The sequence below is a fragment of the Oryzias latipes genome, chromosome 15 (genome assembly GCF_002234675.1).
Source record: "Oryzias latipes chromosome 15, ASM223467v1".
In the NCBI taxonomy this organism is placed as follows: Eukaryota; Metazoa; Chordata; class Actinopteri; order Beloniformes; family Adrianichthyidae; genus Oryzias; species Oryzias latipes.
The window spans coordinates 11,855,440-11,867,543 of NC_019873.2; the positions used below are offsets into that span (position 1 = coordinate 11,855,440).

Below are 12,104 nucleotides of genomic sequence, written 5' to 3' on the forward strand. Positions count from 1 at the left end.
TAGGGAAAAATATTCAGAGGCTTTATGTTTTAATTGGTTTCCATGGTTACCAGTTTTGCATTGAAATTGGTTCACTTTGTAAAATTAGAAAGGGGGAGTAAACAAAAAAAAAAAAAAGAGGTTCCTGGCATCAGGTCCTCCTGATGGATCAGTTACAAAGTCTTCATCTCCACCACGAGCAAACTGATCCTCCCGCCTGACCTAACCATGCAACCCTACACACAGGTGCTGAAATCCAGCCTGGCACACATGCGGGGTGCTGCAGCGCATGACCACAAACGGAAACCCCATTCACTACCAACCCAAGTTAGCACGTGATAAGACATGTTCCTGTGTGTTACTGGGATCAGACGGTTTTTAAACTGGCTCAGCCCTGATTTCCTGATGTGCTCCACTACGTTCCGTTTGGATCATCTGCTTTTAAAGCAGGCCTACAATCCAGTATGCCTTTAAGACGTGTTGATGTGTAATGTTTGTTTACAGTCTGCAATGGTCTCCTTTGTCTTCTCTGAGGCCCACATTAATCCTGTCAACCCTGGCTTGAGGAGACAGAGGAACATGGAAATTTGTTTGGAGTTCTTCATGTGAATCTGGGCAGAATCAGGTCTCAAAGGTGAGCTTCAGCACTTCTTTCTGAAGGAGAAGAAATCCTAATCAGAAAGCCAAGGCGTCCTTGGTGGGGAACAAGAGTGCCAACCGCTGCACCACTGTGCAGTCCACTGTTGAAAAATGATTTATAATATTTTGATTTTACCAACAGAAGATTATGCTCAGATTTCAATTCAATTTTATTTATTTAGCCAAATATTACAACAATAGTTGTCTCAATGGGTTTCAAACTGGTATCTGTATAATAAAACATGAATCATAAAGAACATAAAGTAATAGAATTCAATAGGTAATGGCTAATCTAAAATAAACAGACTAAAATAAACTGGGCATCCCTGCCCTTATACCTTCCTTCTTGGTAAAGAAAAACTCCTAAAAAAAATAGATTCTGGAAAACAAAGTAAAAACCTCAGGGGTAATTTGAATTCAACTTTTTGCAGTTGTAAGAAAACCTTAGCGGTCCCTCATGAGTATGTCACCAGTAACAAAAGGTTCTTGGAAGTAGAGGATTAATGCACTGATGTTTCGGTTTTGTTTGGATTTTTCAAGCCATCGTAGAGCTAACATTTCAGATGAACCAAAGCTGGAACAGAATCTTCAGTTCTGCATGGAGCTTGGCTCATCAGCAGCTGTTGTTGCTGTTAGTGCTGTTCAAGTGATAGGTGTGTCCCCTTTGCTTGCCGCCTGGCTGTTACAAATGAGGAAATTAGACCATCAGAGTGTATTTTGTATTGGCATCCTATGGGCACTCACATATCACCTGCAAACCCTGTGCATGAGGCATTTACACATGGTCACATGGTCATAAGAAGTCAGTTCAGGCACCCTACCAACAAGTAGTGTGGCAGAAGGGCACTGTACGACAGCATCACCCAGATGTCATAAGTGCAAGCAACTTACCGGTACATTATCTTACAAATACTTCACGATACACTTACCACACGCAACGCCATGACTAGAGCTGTGACGGTGTGGGATTTTTGATCACCGCGGTGATGAACCAGCAGGGGGCTCAATGTCACTGAGCTTCACTCAGTGCAAAGCTTAAGTATGCTGTGGTTGATGTATGAATGAGAATCAGGTGTGTGGCATCCAGGAAGTGTGCGCTGGGGATTGCTGGGAGTTGTAGTGTGGCTAATACTCTGGGGACGGCTCCTGCTGGTGACCAGAGGGGGAGACAGAGTTCTGACTTCTGAAACATACGATCCTCACGGGAATTGTGAGACACAGCTGCACTTCCCTTAAGATGCAGCCACTCCTCTCTACGCCTCTCCATGGGCACGGACAACCCAAAAACCTGTAGCACCAGTACAGGTCAAGCCCTGTATCTGTGCATGTGACTAAGGCTTTAAAAATTAAATCAGAAGATCTGGTTAGCTGCTTGAGATCCGGGTGAAAGTTATCATATTTTGCATTTCTGGGTTTTCTCCAAAAGTGGGTGTTAGTGCGGTTTTATGTCTGTGTGTGGCCTTGGTTTGACTAAAGACCAGATCAGTGTCAGGATGGGCCCTGCTTTTACCCTTAAAAAAGCTGGGTTAGCCACCGAAGTGGCTACAAGCGATGGCTAATCTACACTCCAGCGTTTCGTTTCAAGCATGGGTTATTTGATGATGTTTCCTCTATATTTCACGTCTTTGCTTATGTGGAACTCCTCTTTAAGAGCTAAAGATGTTTGTTCAGTTCTGGGTGTGTCAGAGTTGCATTCAGGCAATGAGCCAAATGCAAATAAAAGAAATGGATCTATGGATTTCATGAATGGATCTTCAATCTCCCAACTGGAACTGTTTTTCCTTTAGCATCCTCTGAGCCGTTTTGTTTAATAACCTCAGTATTTTCAGAGCACTTTTACTTTTCCTGATGAACCAAAGCTGTGTGTTTTGACTTCTGGACTCCTCTGATGAATTCTTCAGGATTCTTCTTCCTTAAATTCCCCCATTTGCTGACATACAGATGCCCTTCAGATGACCCTCTCCCTCTCTTCATATAGGTGTTGTTTGTGAAGGTGCACTGCAGAACAATGCAGCACCTTTTTGAAGCACGGAAAGAGGGATTTGATGGCTTGCCTTTTTATATGAGCCCTTTCTTACAGAAGTCTTCGTGACCTTTACATTCCTGTTTTCTTTTTTTGCTTCACTTGAAAGCACCTTCTGCCCTTATAGTGGTCCTAGAAAAAGAAGGTTATTTTGCAGCTCCTCTCAATTGTGGCACAGCAAACAAAGGTGCAGGAGGACTGTTTTCTGCTGTACTGACAGTTTAAGTCGGGGATTATGTAGAAAACTGAACCAACATCAGAAAAAGCTCCATAGGAGAGATGGATATGGGACCTCACCTTTTCACCGTCAGACATTTACTGATATTGTTACTGGTACTTATCTCTTTATTTAGCACCAAACATCTGCTTTTCACATTCACGCTATAAGTTACATTAGTAGAATCTTCAGACAGAAAGTTTGTCAACTCAGAAATATTTATTCATTCAAATTTTCCAGACAACTGATCTCCTCTTAATATATGCGACTAAAACTACAAACAATGTTATATGTATTGAATATATAAAAAAAATTAGGATTTTTTAGCAACACATGCAGGAATGAACTCCCAGCTTTGTTTGAGAGATGAAACCTTAAGAAAAAAAGCAGCACATAATTGATAAATCTTCAATAAATCAATAATAGAACCCCCCGATTCTCTCTGTTGAGTCCTGGACTGCATGCCTATTCTCCTTTTAAAACAAAATAACACTCTGGGAGGGGGTTATAAAAAAGAATATCTGTGGCAGTTCTTTTTAATAAAAGAGCTCGGGTTCGCTGAACATCATCAGATTTGTTGACAAAGCTTTGGCTTTTGCAGAACTGATAACAAGAAAACTCTTTTAATCTATTGTAAACATGTTCCCAGTTGTCTTTTAATTATAATTATGCCGTTTTAAGACAAAATAGAAAACCCTGTTTCATTTCCTAGGACATAGTTTCTGCAGAGCGGCTGCAGTTCATTTGAAATTCGCCTTTGAGTAGAGTGTGGGACCATTGGCATGGAGCAACCCCGCCCCCTTTCCCTTTCTTTTTTCTGTTGCTTTCTTTATACATGTCCTCCATAATCGAAAAAATGATGCAAGAACCTATTAAAAACACCGTTTTCAGTTGAAGTGGGTCTTTAATGTCGTTCACATCTTCATCAGGTGGATGATCTGCTGACCGTCAGCCCAGCCCCCATCTTCTCTCTGTTGTCAGAAATAATTTTCCTAAAAAAAGTTATCATTGTTTTTGTCTTATTTATACCCAGATTATTATTATGCTCTTGTAAATGATGTTCCTGAGAAGTCCTGATCTGACTGTGAAGCAGCAACAGCTGACCGGTATCAGCAGAAAACAAGTTTTCAAAATCCCTCCATCTGACTGAAAACACTAAAGTTTGTGTGCAAACTCAGTTTGTGGACATTTTGAGTGGTCAAAAGCAGTGTTTTTCAACCAGTGTGCTGCAGCACACTAGTGTGCCATGGGAGATGGTCAGGTGAACCGTGGGAAATGACCCATTCACTGATCTAAAAACATTTACCATCTCCAGGATATCAGCTCTTTGTTCATCCAAACAGGCCCTGATAAAACACTGAGTAGTTACGAATATGAAAGATCATAAAATACATTTTTCTGTGTTTATTTGATTCCATTAAAGACATTTTTATAAGAATGACGGTACCGCGATTTAGCCGCAGCTTCAGCTCCGTTTTCGGAAAAGTCCCGCCACTTTAACTGTCTCCACCAATCCTTCTTGGAGGCTTAATCATACGTCATCAGTCTGACCAATCAGAAGTGGTAAAAGTCTTCACTTCCTTGTTCAGATTCTGCACATAAAGTCTCTCAGTTCCATCAAAAATACCAGCTAAAGCTCGTCTTTAAACGTCTTGAAACCATAATAAACACATCAAACAGTTTTTAAATCTTCTTGAAGAAATCAGAGGTCAACAGTTTAGTTCTCCTTCAAGGTTTGTGTTTATTAACGGCCAAACATCCCAGAGTTTGGTCCAAGTCATCTTTCTAACTGAAACACGTTTCTAATAAAGTCTGGATTATTTTATATGTTAAATTTAAGAAGAAGTAATAACAATGAGAATAACAAGTGGCCAACAAACACAATTAAAATAAATTGAAACAATTTAATGATCTAAAAAGAAATTAAAGAGTTTTGTTAAAGTTTTCAAAGACTTCATCTTTGAGTAAGACAAAAGAAAAACTAATAAAACTTCAACGTGTTCACTTTTTGTGTAGCTACAGAAAACATAAATATAATGTTAGTCTTTTTGTGTAAAATTTATCAAACATATTGTGATCATATAACTATTCAAAAATTATAGTTGCCTTTGCACCAACATTGAAAAAAAATATAAATAAATAAAAATCACAATTTAGAAAGAATATATTAGTTTTTTTTGGGAGGTTACATAAAATTGCACGTTAATAAACTAAAGGGTAAAAAAACTACCAGGGTAAATAAAATGTCAAATAATTTATTTGAAAATTATTACTGAAAGTTTCTCCTTTTATAATTTTTTGATGCTGGTGTGCCGCGGGATTTTTTCAAGGATAAAGTGTCCCTTGGCTCAAAAAAGGTTGAAAAACACTGGAATAGGGGTCATAAATGGAGCGGCTGAGTGTTCCAACAGTTTTTTAAACAGGTAAACTTTAGGCATGAATTGCACATACAAAACTGTAGATACACTGATAAACCCCTAAAAGAAGCAGGGTTTGCACCAATGTTGCAGGTATGAATTTGAAAATGTTTATTCTGCAAGCCTCTCTGCTGCCGTTTGTGTGTTGACTATGTTCTGTGGTGGAGCCCATGTCAGCAGATGTTGGCTTTAAGGGGCACACAGATCTGCAGGTCAATTTCCCCGCAATCCCCGCTGCTACTCTGTGGGTCGTCCTGAACCAGACCAAGGTCGGGACATGTGGAGTCTCGCTCTGCTGTTCCTGGACAGCAGATTCAGCTCCATTTTCTTCTTTTGGTGACATCATTTCCTCATGAAGCTACGACGGAGTTTTAGGGCCACGGTGAGGAAAAAAAATTCTGGCCAACGTGGCGAGATTAAAGTCGTCATGTCGACTTTAATCTCGTCATGACGAGAAAAAACTCGACACAAAGTTTCGAGAAAAAACTCGTCTTGTCGAGATAAAAGTCGAAATAAAGTTTCGAGATTAAAGTCGCAAAAAAACTCGTGAATTTACGAGGTTATTGTGGAAGTGAGCATCATGCAGAGCAGCAGGTGAACGCCGTGCAGCAGCAGAGCTGACCACCTAAACTTTAACAGGTGAGCTGAATGTTTATTGATAACGTTCCAAATGTCTGGAGGCTCATTTGATTGATTTACAAGTTATTAAAGTTTTATTTATTGATGGTTGGTTTGCAGGATCTCTGCAGCCCGATGAAGCCATCGGGTGTCCCTGCAGCTGTCCACTTGAATCCTTTCTTCCTCCACCAAAGACCAGATCTCTACGTTTGTGTGATGCTTCCGTCTGAGGAGGAGAAGCACTTTTTGCCTTTTTCAACGTTGTAATGCTAATGTAACAGACTATTTTCATTCATCTTTGTTTTTTAATGATCAAACGGGTCGCTTCATCTGCAGGAGGGGGCGTATGTAACACTGTTTACTTCCGCATTGGTGTTAGGATGACAGGTTCATGACGTAATGTGACAGATGAACTTCAGGTTATGTGAATGAAAAGGAGAATAAAGGCTGCAGCGATCCTCTGCACCCAAACGTGTCTCTGAGCTCCTTATTTTACAGATGAAACTCCGCTTTACACCGAACTCCGGAAAGACTGCTACACGGAAACTAATCTGATTTTGAGTCGCCAAAAGACTCAGAATCTCTTTATTTTAAACCTATAATCCGGAAATAAAGCTTCACAAAAGGCTCCACATCTTTCATCTTCAAGCTAGGCTCCGATAAACGGACAACTTCGGGGTTTTCTCCTTGTTAATCTATGAATTTTTCCCCGTAAATTTACGAGTTTTTATCTCCTAATAAAATTTATTTTTTTTGTGGCCATAAAACTCTGTCGTAAACTCTTAAATACAAAGCCACTAGCTCACTAACATTAGCCATAACACTGAATACTCCTGAAAGACTCAGCTTCACTTCTCTCGCGCAACATTGCGACTTTAATCTCGAAACTTTATTTCGACTTTTATCTCGACAAGACGAGTTTTTTCTCGAAACTTTGTGTCGAGTTTTTTCTCGTCATGACGAGATTAAAGTCGACATGACGACTTTAATCTCGCCACGTTGGCCAGAATTTTTTTTCCTCACCGTGGCCCTAAAACTCCGTCGTATGAAGCAGTTATTTCTTAGAAGCGAGGATTTCTCATCATCTTCTCATGATGAAGAGATCAAACGTAGAACTGACAAAGAGGTGAAGAGAGCAGAGGGAAATGTGGGAAAGCATTTTGAGTAATGAAGACCGTGTGGTTGTGCTGCTCAGCGCCTCATTGCCAGGGCGATCACAGGGGCTGACGATCCTTTTCTGGAAGGACACGTGGCTGCAGATGAGCCTTTTCACTTCTTTACGTTTATCATTTGTACCGAAACACTCATCCACTTCCTTCTCACATCTCCATCAGACTTTAGCTCAGCAGGCATAGGATCTGAAGGCTCATGAACGCAGCAGGTCAGGTTCTTTTTTTCCCCCTGAACATTTTGATATACTACATGTGCTAGAATACATAGGAAGGCACAAATGCTGCAAAATAAAACTAATCTTTATTTCTAATAAAAAATGTTCATGTTTGTTTACCTAAAAACATGTTTAAAGCTCCAGATTGATGAGGTCGCTTCTGAGTCTTTGCCAAGCATCTGTAATTATTTATTGATTTGATGACCCACTTTACTTTAGCAGAATATTAATACCTCTTTCCAGTAATGAAAAGCTCACACCATGCTGTAAGTCCAGATATTGCTTGGAATGGTTTGGTTTTTCTGAGATTTTTCCCGAATACAAGCGGCTGAAATGAGCTTCCTCCGTAGGGTGACTGGGCGCTCCCTTAGAGATGGGGTGAGAAGCTCCATCACCCACGGAGAGCTCAGAGTAGAACCGCTTCTCCTCCACATCCAAAGCCAGCTGAGGTGGCTCTGGTCCTAAGTCTGACTTAATGCGTCCATGCTTTTTTTTTTTTAAAACCAAATGTTTATCAATATTGCAGCCTCTAAACATTTACAAAACGCACAATGGATATGATGACTTTAATCACGTGTTTGGACAAACATAAGAAAAACATTGTTTTGCGTTCATTTTTTTACGTTAAAGACCACTTTTTACATGCACTTGTGGAATTTTACTGATGATGGAGGACATATATAAAGAAAATGAAGCTTAAAATTGCATTTCTTTAGTCATATTGTTGTGAATCAGGAGCAGATAAAAAAAAAGGTGTTTAAAAAAGTTCATATTTGTTATGTAGAAAATACACTGGGTAGGTCACAAGCTCCCTGCTCCACTCCATTCTCATGCATCCACTTGCAGAGAAATAGATCCATGTATGTATTTGTTTTCCTCGTCTGAGCTGACATCTGGCTCAAAACTGGACGGCTGGATAGCTCCAATATTGCTCGCCTTTTTTGTTGAGGGTTAGTAATGGGAAGGGGAAGAGTGTGGGGTTGCTCTGCGGTAACAGTCCCGCCTAAATCTCAGAGGTTAACTTCTGATGATCTATTGCTGCTATGCAGAAAATGTCCTAGAAAACGATTTTTGATTTTGACTAAAAATTGCATTATCATAATTAACAGACCACTGGGAATGATTTTACAATAGATTAAAAGATGATCAGTGTGGGACTTTAAGAAGCAGAAACTCGTTTTGTGCAGTTCTGCTTATTTCTCGTAGAATCTGGCTTAGTTTCTGGTTTTGTAAAACCTAAGATTCTAGCTTGTTTTAAGTGCAGATACTGCTTGGTTTTAGCAGAATGCTGTTCCAGCCTATGCCTTTTCCCCCCCAGTGTTTTACCCAGGTCACCAGCTTACTAGTGGCAGGGAAGCTGTCCGCGGTCGGCTCATATGACTGCCCCAGGCTGTCCATCGATCTTTATCCGGGGTAAACTCGCAGACCAGTGAACGCCGTGCCTCCTTTCACAGATTCTGTCTGTGACCCCTTTCGTAGGATCTTCTGACCCAGTTCTGGTTCCTGACTTGGCAGCTGAGAAGCCCTCACAGCCTGGGGTTGGTTTGTTTGTTTCCACGCAGGCGTGCCTTGTGATTTTAAAAAGTGTGTCAACCTTTAGCTTGCAGAAATGACAGACTTTTCCCCCTTTCAAGTCAAAGCGAGAGCACTGTGCCGGGCTTCGGGTCCTGCTTCACCGGGCATGTGCAGGCGCTCTGCATCCTTTCACATGCAGACGTGTGTTTTGTTGTGGCGTGTTGGGAGTGGCAGGTGTCGTCTGTGCCTGGTTGCAGTAAAGTTTTATGAGCCGCTGTCAGCACAGCGCCGGTGAAGTCAGCCTCTTCGCTGCCTTGTTGTGTAACTGTGTGTGTCGGTAGCTAAGCAGCAGCTGGACAGCAGCCACACAGGGCTGCAGAGGCTCAGACTTTACACCACTACCTGTGTCACTCCAGGGCAATAAAGTGAAGTTGTAAAAAGACTCAGAGATTCCTGTACGATCCCCTCTGAACACTCAAATGTTTGACCTCGAGTATGCTCATTTCCCCAGCTCATATTCAGCTTTTTAGAGTTCTGGCTGGATCTCAAACATGTTTAGATTCTTTTTAAATCAAGGCATTGCTTCTTCCTCTGACTGATGAGATAACTTAAACTTTCTAGACAAAGCTTTCAAACTTCTAGAAGTCTCTGGGTTTAAGACAGATGAACAAATGGTGTTATGCTGTGCTAACAAGCCGTGGCAGGGTTTGATAAAAGACTTTCTAATACATTTAATGCACTTACCTCCGCCCTCTGTGTATAAAGGTAAACCAGCTGCCAGATACTTTCTTTTGAGTGAACGTCAGTGTTGCTCTCACTACGATGGGCAGCGGTTACTGAAAAGCTCCGACCTCGCACTTAACACTTCCTGTGCGATCTGTCTGCTGATAAATAATGGATCAAATGCATCTGTGCAGCTGAAAGACGGACAGCTGCAGGAACGCTCTATACAGTCGAGACAGAGGAAAAGGACTGTTTTTAACTCTGATGGTAAAATCTTAGCTGCAACTTCTTCTAAAAGGTTAAGTCGATTTGACTTAAAATAGCACAAGTAATGTCACTTGCTGGGCAGTGTGATGTGTTTTGGTGCTGATGGAGTCTAAAACGCTTCGGTTTTGGTTGATATAAGTGCATTTTTTCTCAATTTTTTGCTCTGATGTAGGTAAAAATACTATGAAAGGTGAACTGAATCTTGGGCTTAGTGTTCAACAACCCACTTACAGCATGGGGAGGAGTTTCCCTGTACTTTTTGGGGATATGTCCCTGTGTTTGCCACTGCGTTCGTTTGGGAGCCTCGCACCGATTTATAGGTATTTGAAATGTAAACAAGATAATGCAGTTTCCTAGAGTCCTCTGTGATGACTTGAGCGATGAAGAGCTTCCAGCTGTTAACGTAGCTCCTTGCAGAGGAGTGATCATCATCTGTAGACATCAACACATTGTTGTTCTTCTTGGAGCTAATCTGCGCTGAGGAGACTTCGCACTAACTTGAATTTGCTCTTCACTGCTCTTCTGTAGGTTGACTCTATGAGCTGTATAAGAGAACTGGACTGAGTGCCTCCCCCCTTGCATTCCAAACAGGAAGTACCCGCTGGTTCAGAGAAGCTAAAATCCCATAGACTTATAGAGAAATAAACAGCTATTAGACAATCATTTCATTTGTCAGAATACCTGTTCTTGCTCTGATACATTTTTTAACATGTTCTTGCTAATCTTAATTTTTAATATAGTTCAGGTTATTCAAGTTATAAACTGATCAATTAGATGCCTAAATAAAAGGATGTGGTCTCACGGCGAACATTCAAAACATTTGATTGACATGTTTCGCATGCCCCATAGTCAAGTTTTAGGGATATGGCCTTCCTACAAGCTCACTCCTAATTGGTGAGGGTGGTTGCCATAGAAACGATGACTCAGATCGACAATGACTCCAACATGGCAACACCTGTATCACAAAAACATGGTGACTGGAATTTGGTTGGAGCTGGAAGTGAGGCATTTTCTATGGATGACATCACTCACGCACAGTCATGTAGTCAGTGGTTGACTACTAGCTCCTATTCTTCTTCCTGCTTTTTTTGGTCTTGGTTAGAGACAATAGTGCTTTCAAATGATCAGCTGTTCAAACTGCGTGATTATTTTCAAGAAGGGTCGGTCCGCTTTAGTCTCTGGTTCTCTCTTGAGAGTGCCATACGTGAAAGCCAGTCAATAGACTTGCGTTGTGATGGATCTAACAATTTAATTTCTGGAGGAGCAACATGTGAAAACGTACATCTCTACTCGACTATACAACATAAGAGGAGAAGATTTCCTTGTTTCCCTGGGATCAAAAGGAGGTTGTCCTCTGATTTCTGAGGACACTGATGTTTGACCTTCATTCTTTTGTCTTAACAGTTGTCTGGTGTTCGTGCTCAGACAAAATGAAAACTCTCAAACTTTCCCTCAAAGATGCCTTTGTCTGACGTCGTGTGTCTGATAGAGATATACTTGGATGGTTCCTCCGTGAACCTCTCCCACTCAGTCTGGTGGGACTTGAGCAGCCGTCCTGCCCCCACCCTTCCTCGCTCCTCATCAAAAGCTCCATCCTACATTCATGAGTGGTGTTCATGCTCCCAGCAGACAGGCTCTGTGGGACTGCAACAGAGGAGCATTCTGCTTCATGTGCAGCAGATTGCCTGGAACTGAGTGAGGATGTTATTGTTCAGAGAGGACTGCTTTGCCATTCGTATGGTGATCTCTGCTTATTCTTTTTTTGCTTGGTGAGTGGGAGAGAGGAGGAGATGTTCCAGAAAGGTCATTAGCTGAGCACCGGCAGCGTACTGTTACAGGAAGTCCATGCTTTCCCTTTTCTCATGCCCTCTTTCTCACGCGTCTTCTCCTCTTCTGTGACTTCCTGTGCTCAGAGAGTTTAGATGCTGACTTTGTGCGATGACTAAGAAGCGACTGCATCAAGCGCTTTGATCAGCGAGAAGCCTCCCACCACAGACGCTCCTCTGATTTCAGAAGGAAACAGTACATTCAAGGAAAACTTTGATGTCTTGTTTTGAATTGGTCCGAACGGTTGAGTTCAAATAAAAGCTAATCTGTAGAACTTTTACGAAGAGTCTCAGTGACAAAAGAGGTTCTTCAGGCCAGAAGGAAGAAGTCCCATCAAAATAAAACACAACCTTTTTACAGTCTGTCTGAATAAGAACAATTTTAGTCACATGTACTGATCACATCAGCTTCCTTTTTTTTTTTCATTTTTCATGTTGATCTACAATATTGGACTTTTGCTCAAATCTGGGTTGTAAACATTTGTGTTCCTTT

The 12,104-nt window shown here is 41.3% G+C and overlaps 1 protein-coding gene across 2 annotated transcripts in view; it reads left to right on the plus strand.

Annotated features, from left to right (window-relative positions):
- The window catches only part of LOC101167979 (E3 ubiquitin-protein ligase pellino homolog 1), a 37,212-nt gene that overhangs the window by 14,793 nt on the left and 10,315 nt on the right, over positions 1–12,104 (plus strand). The window lies entirely within an intron of this gene.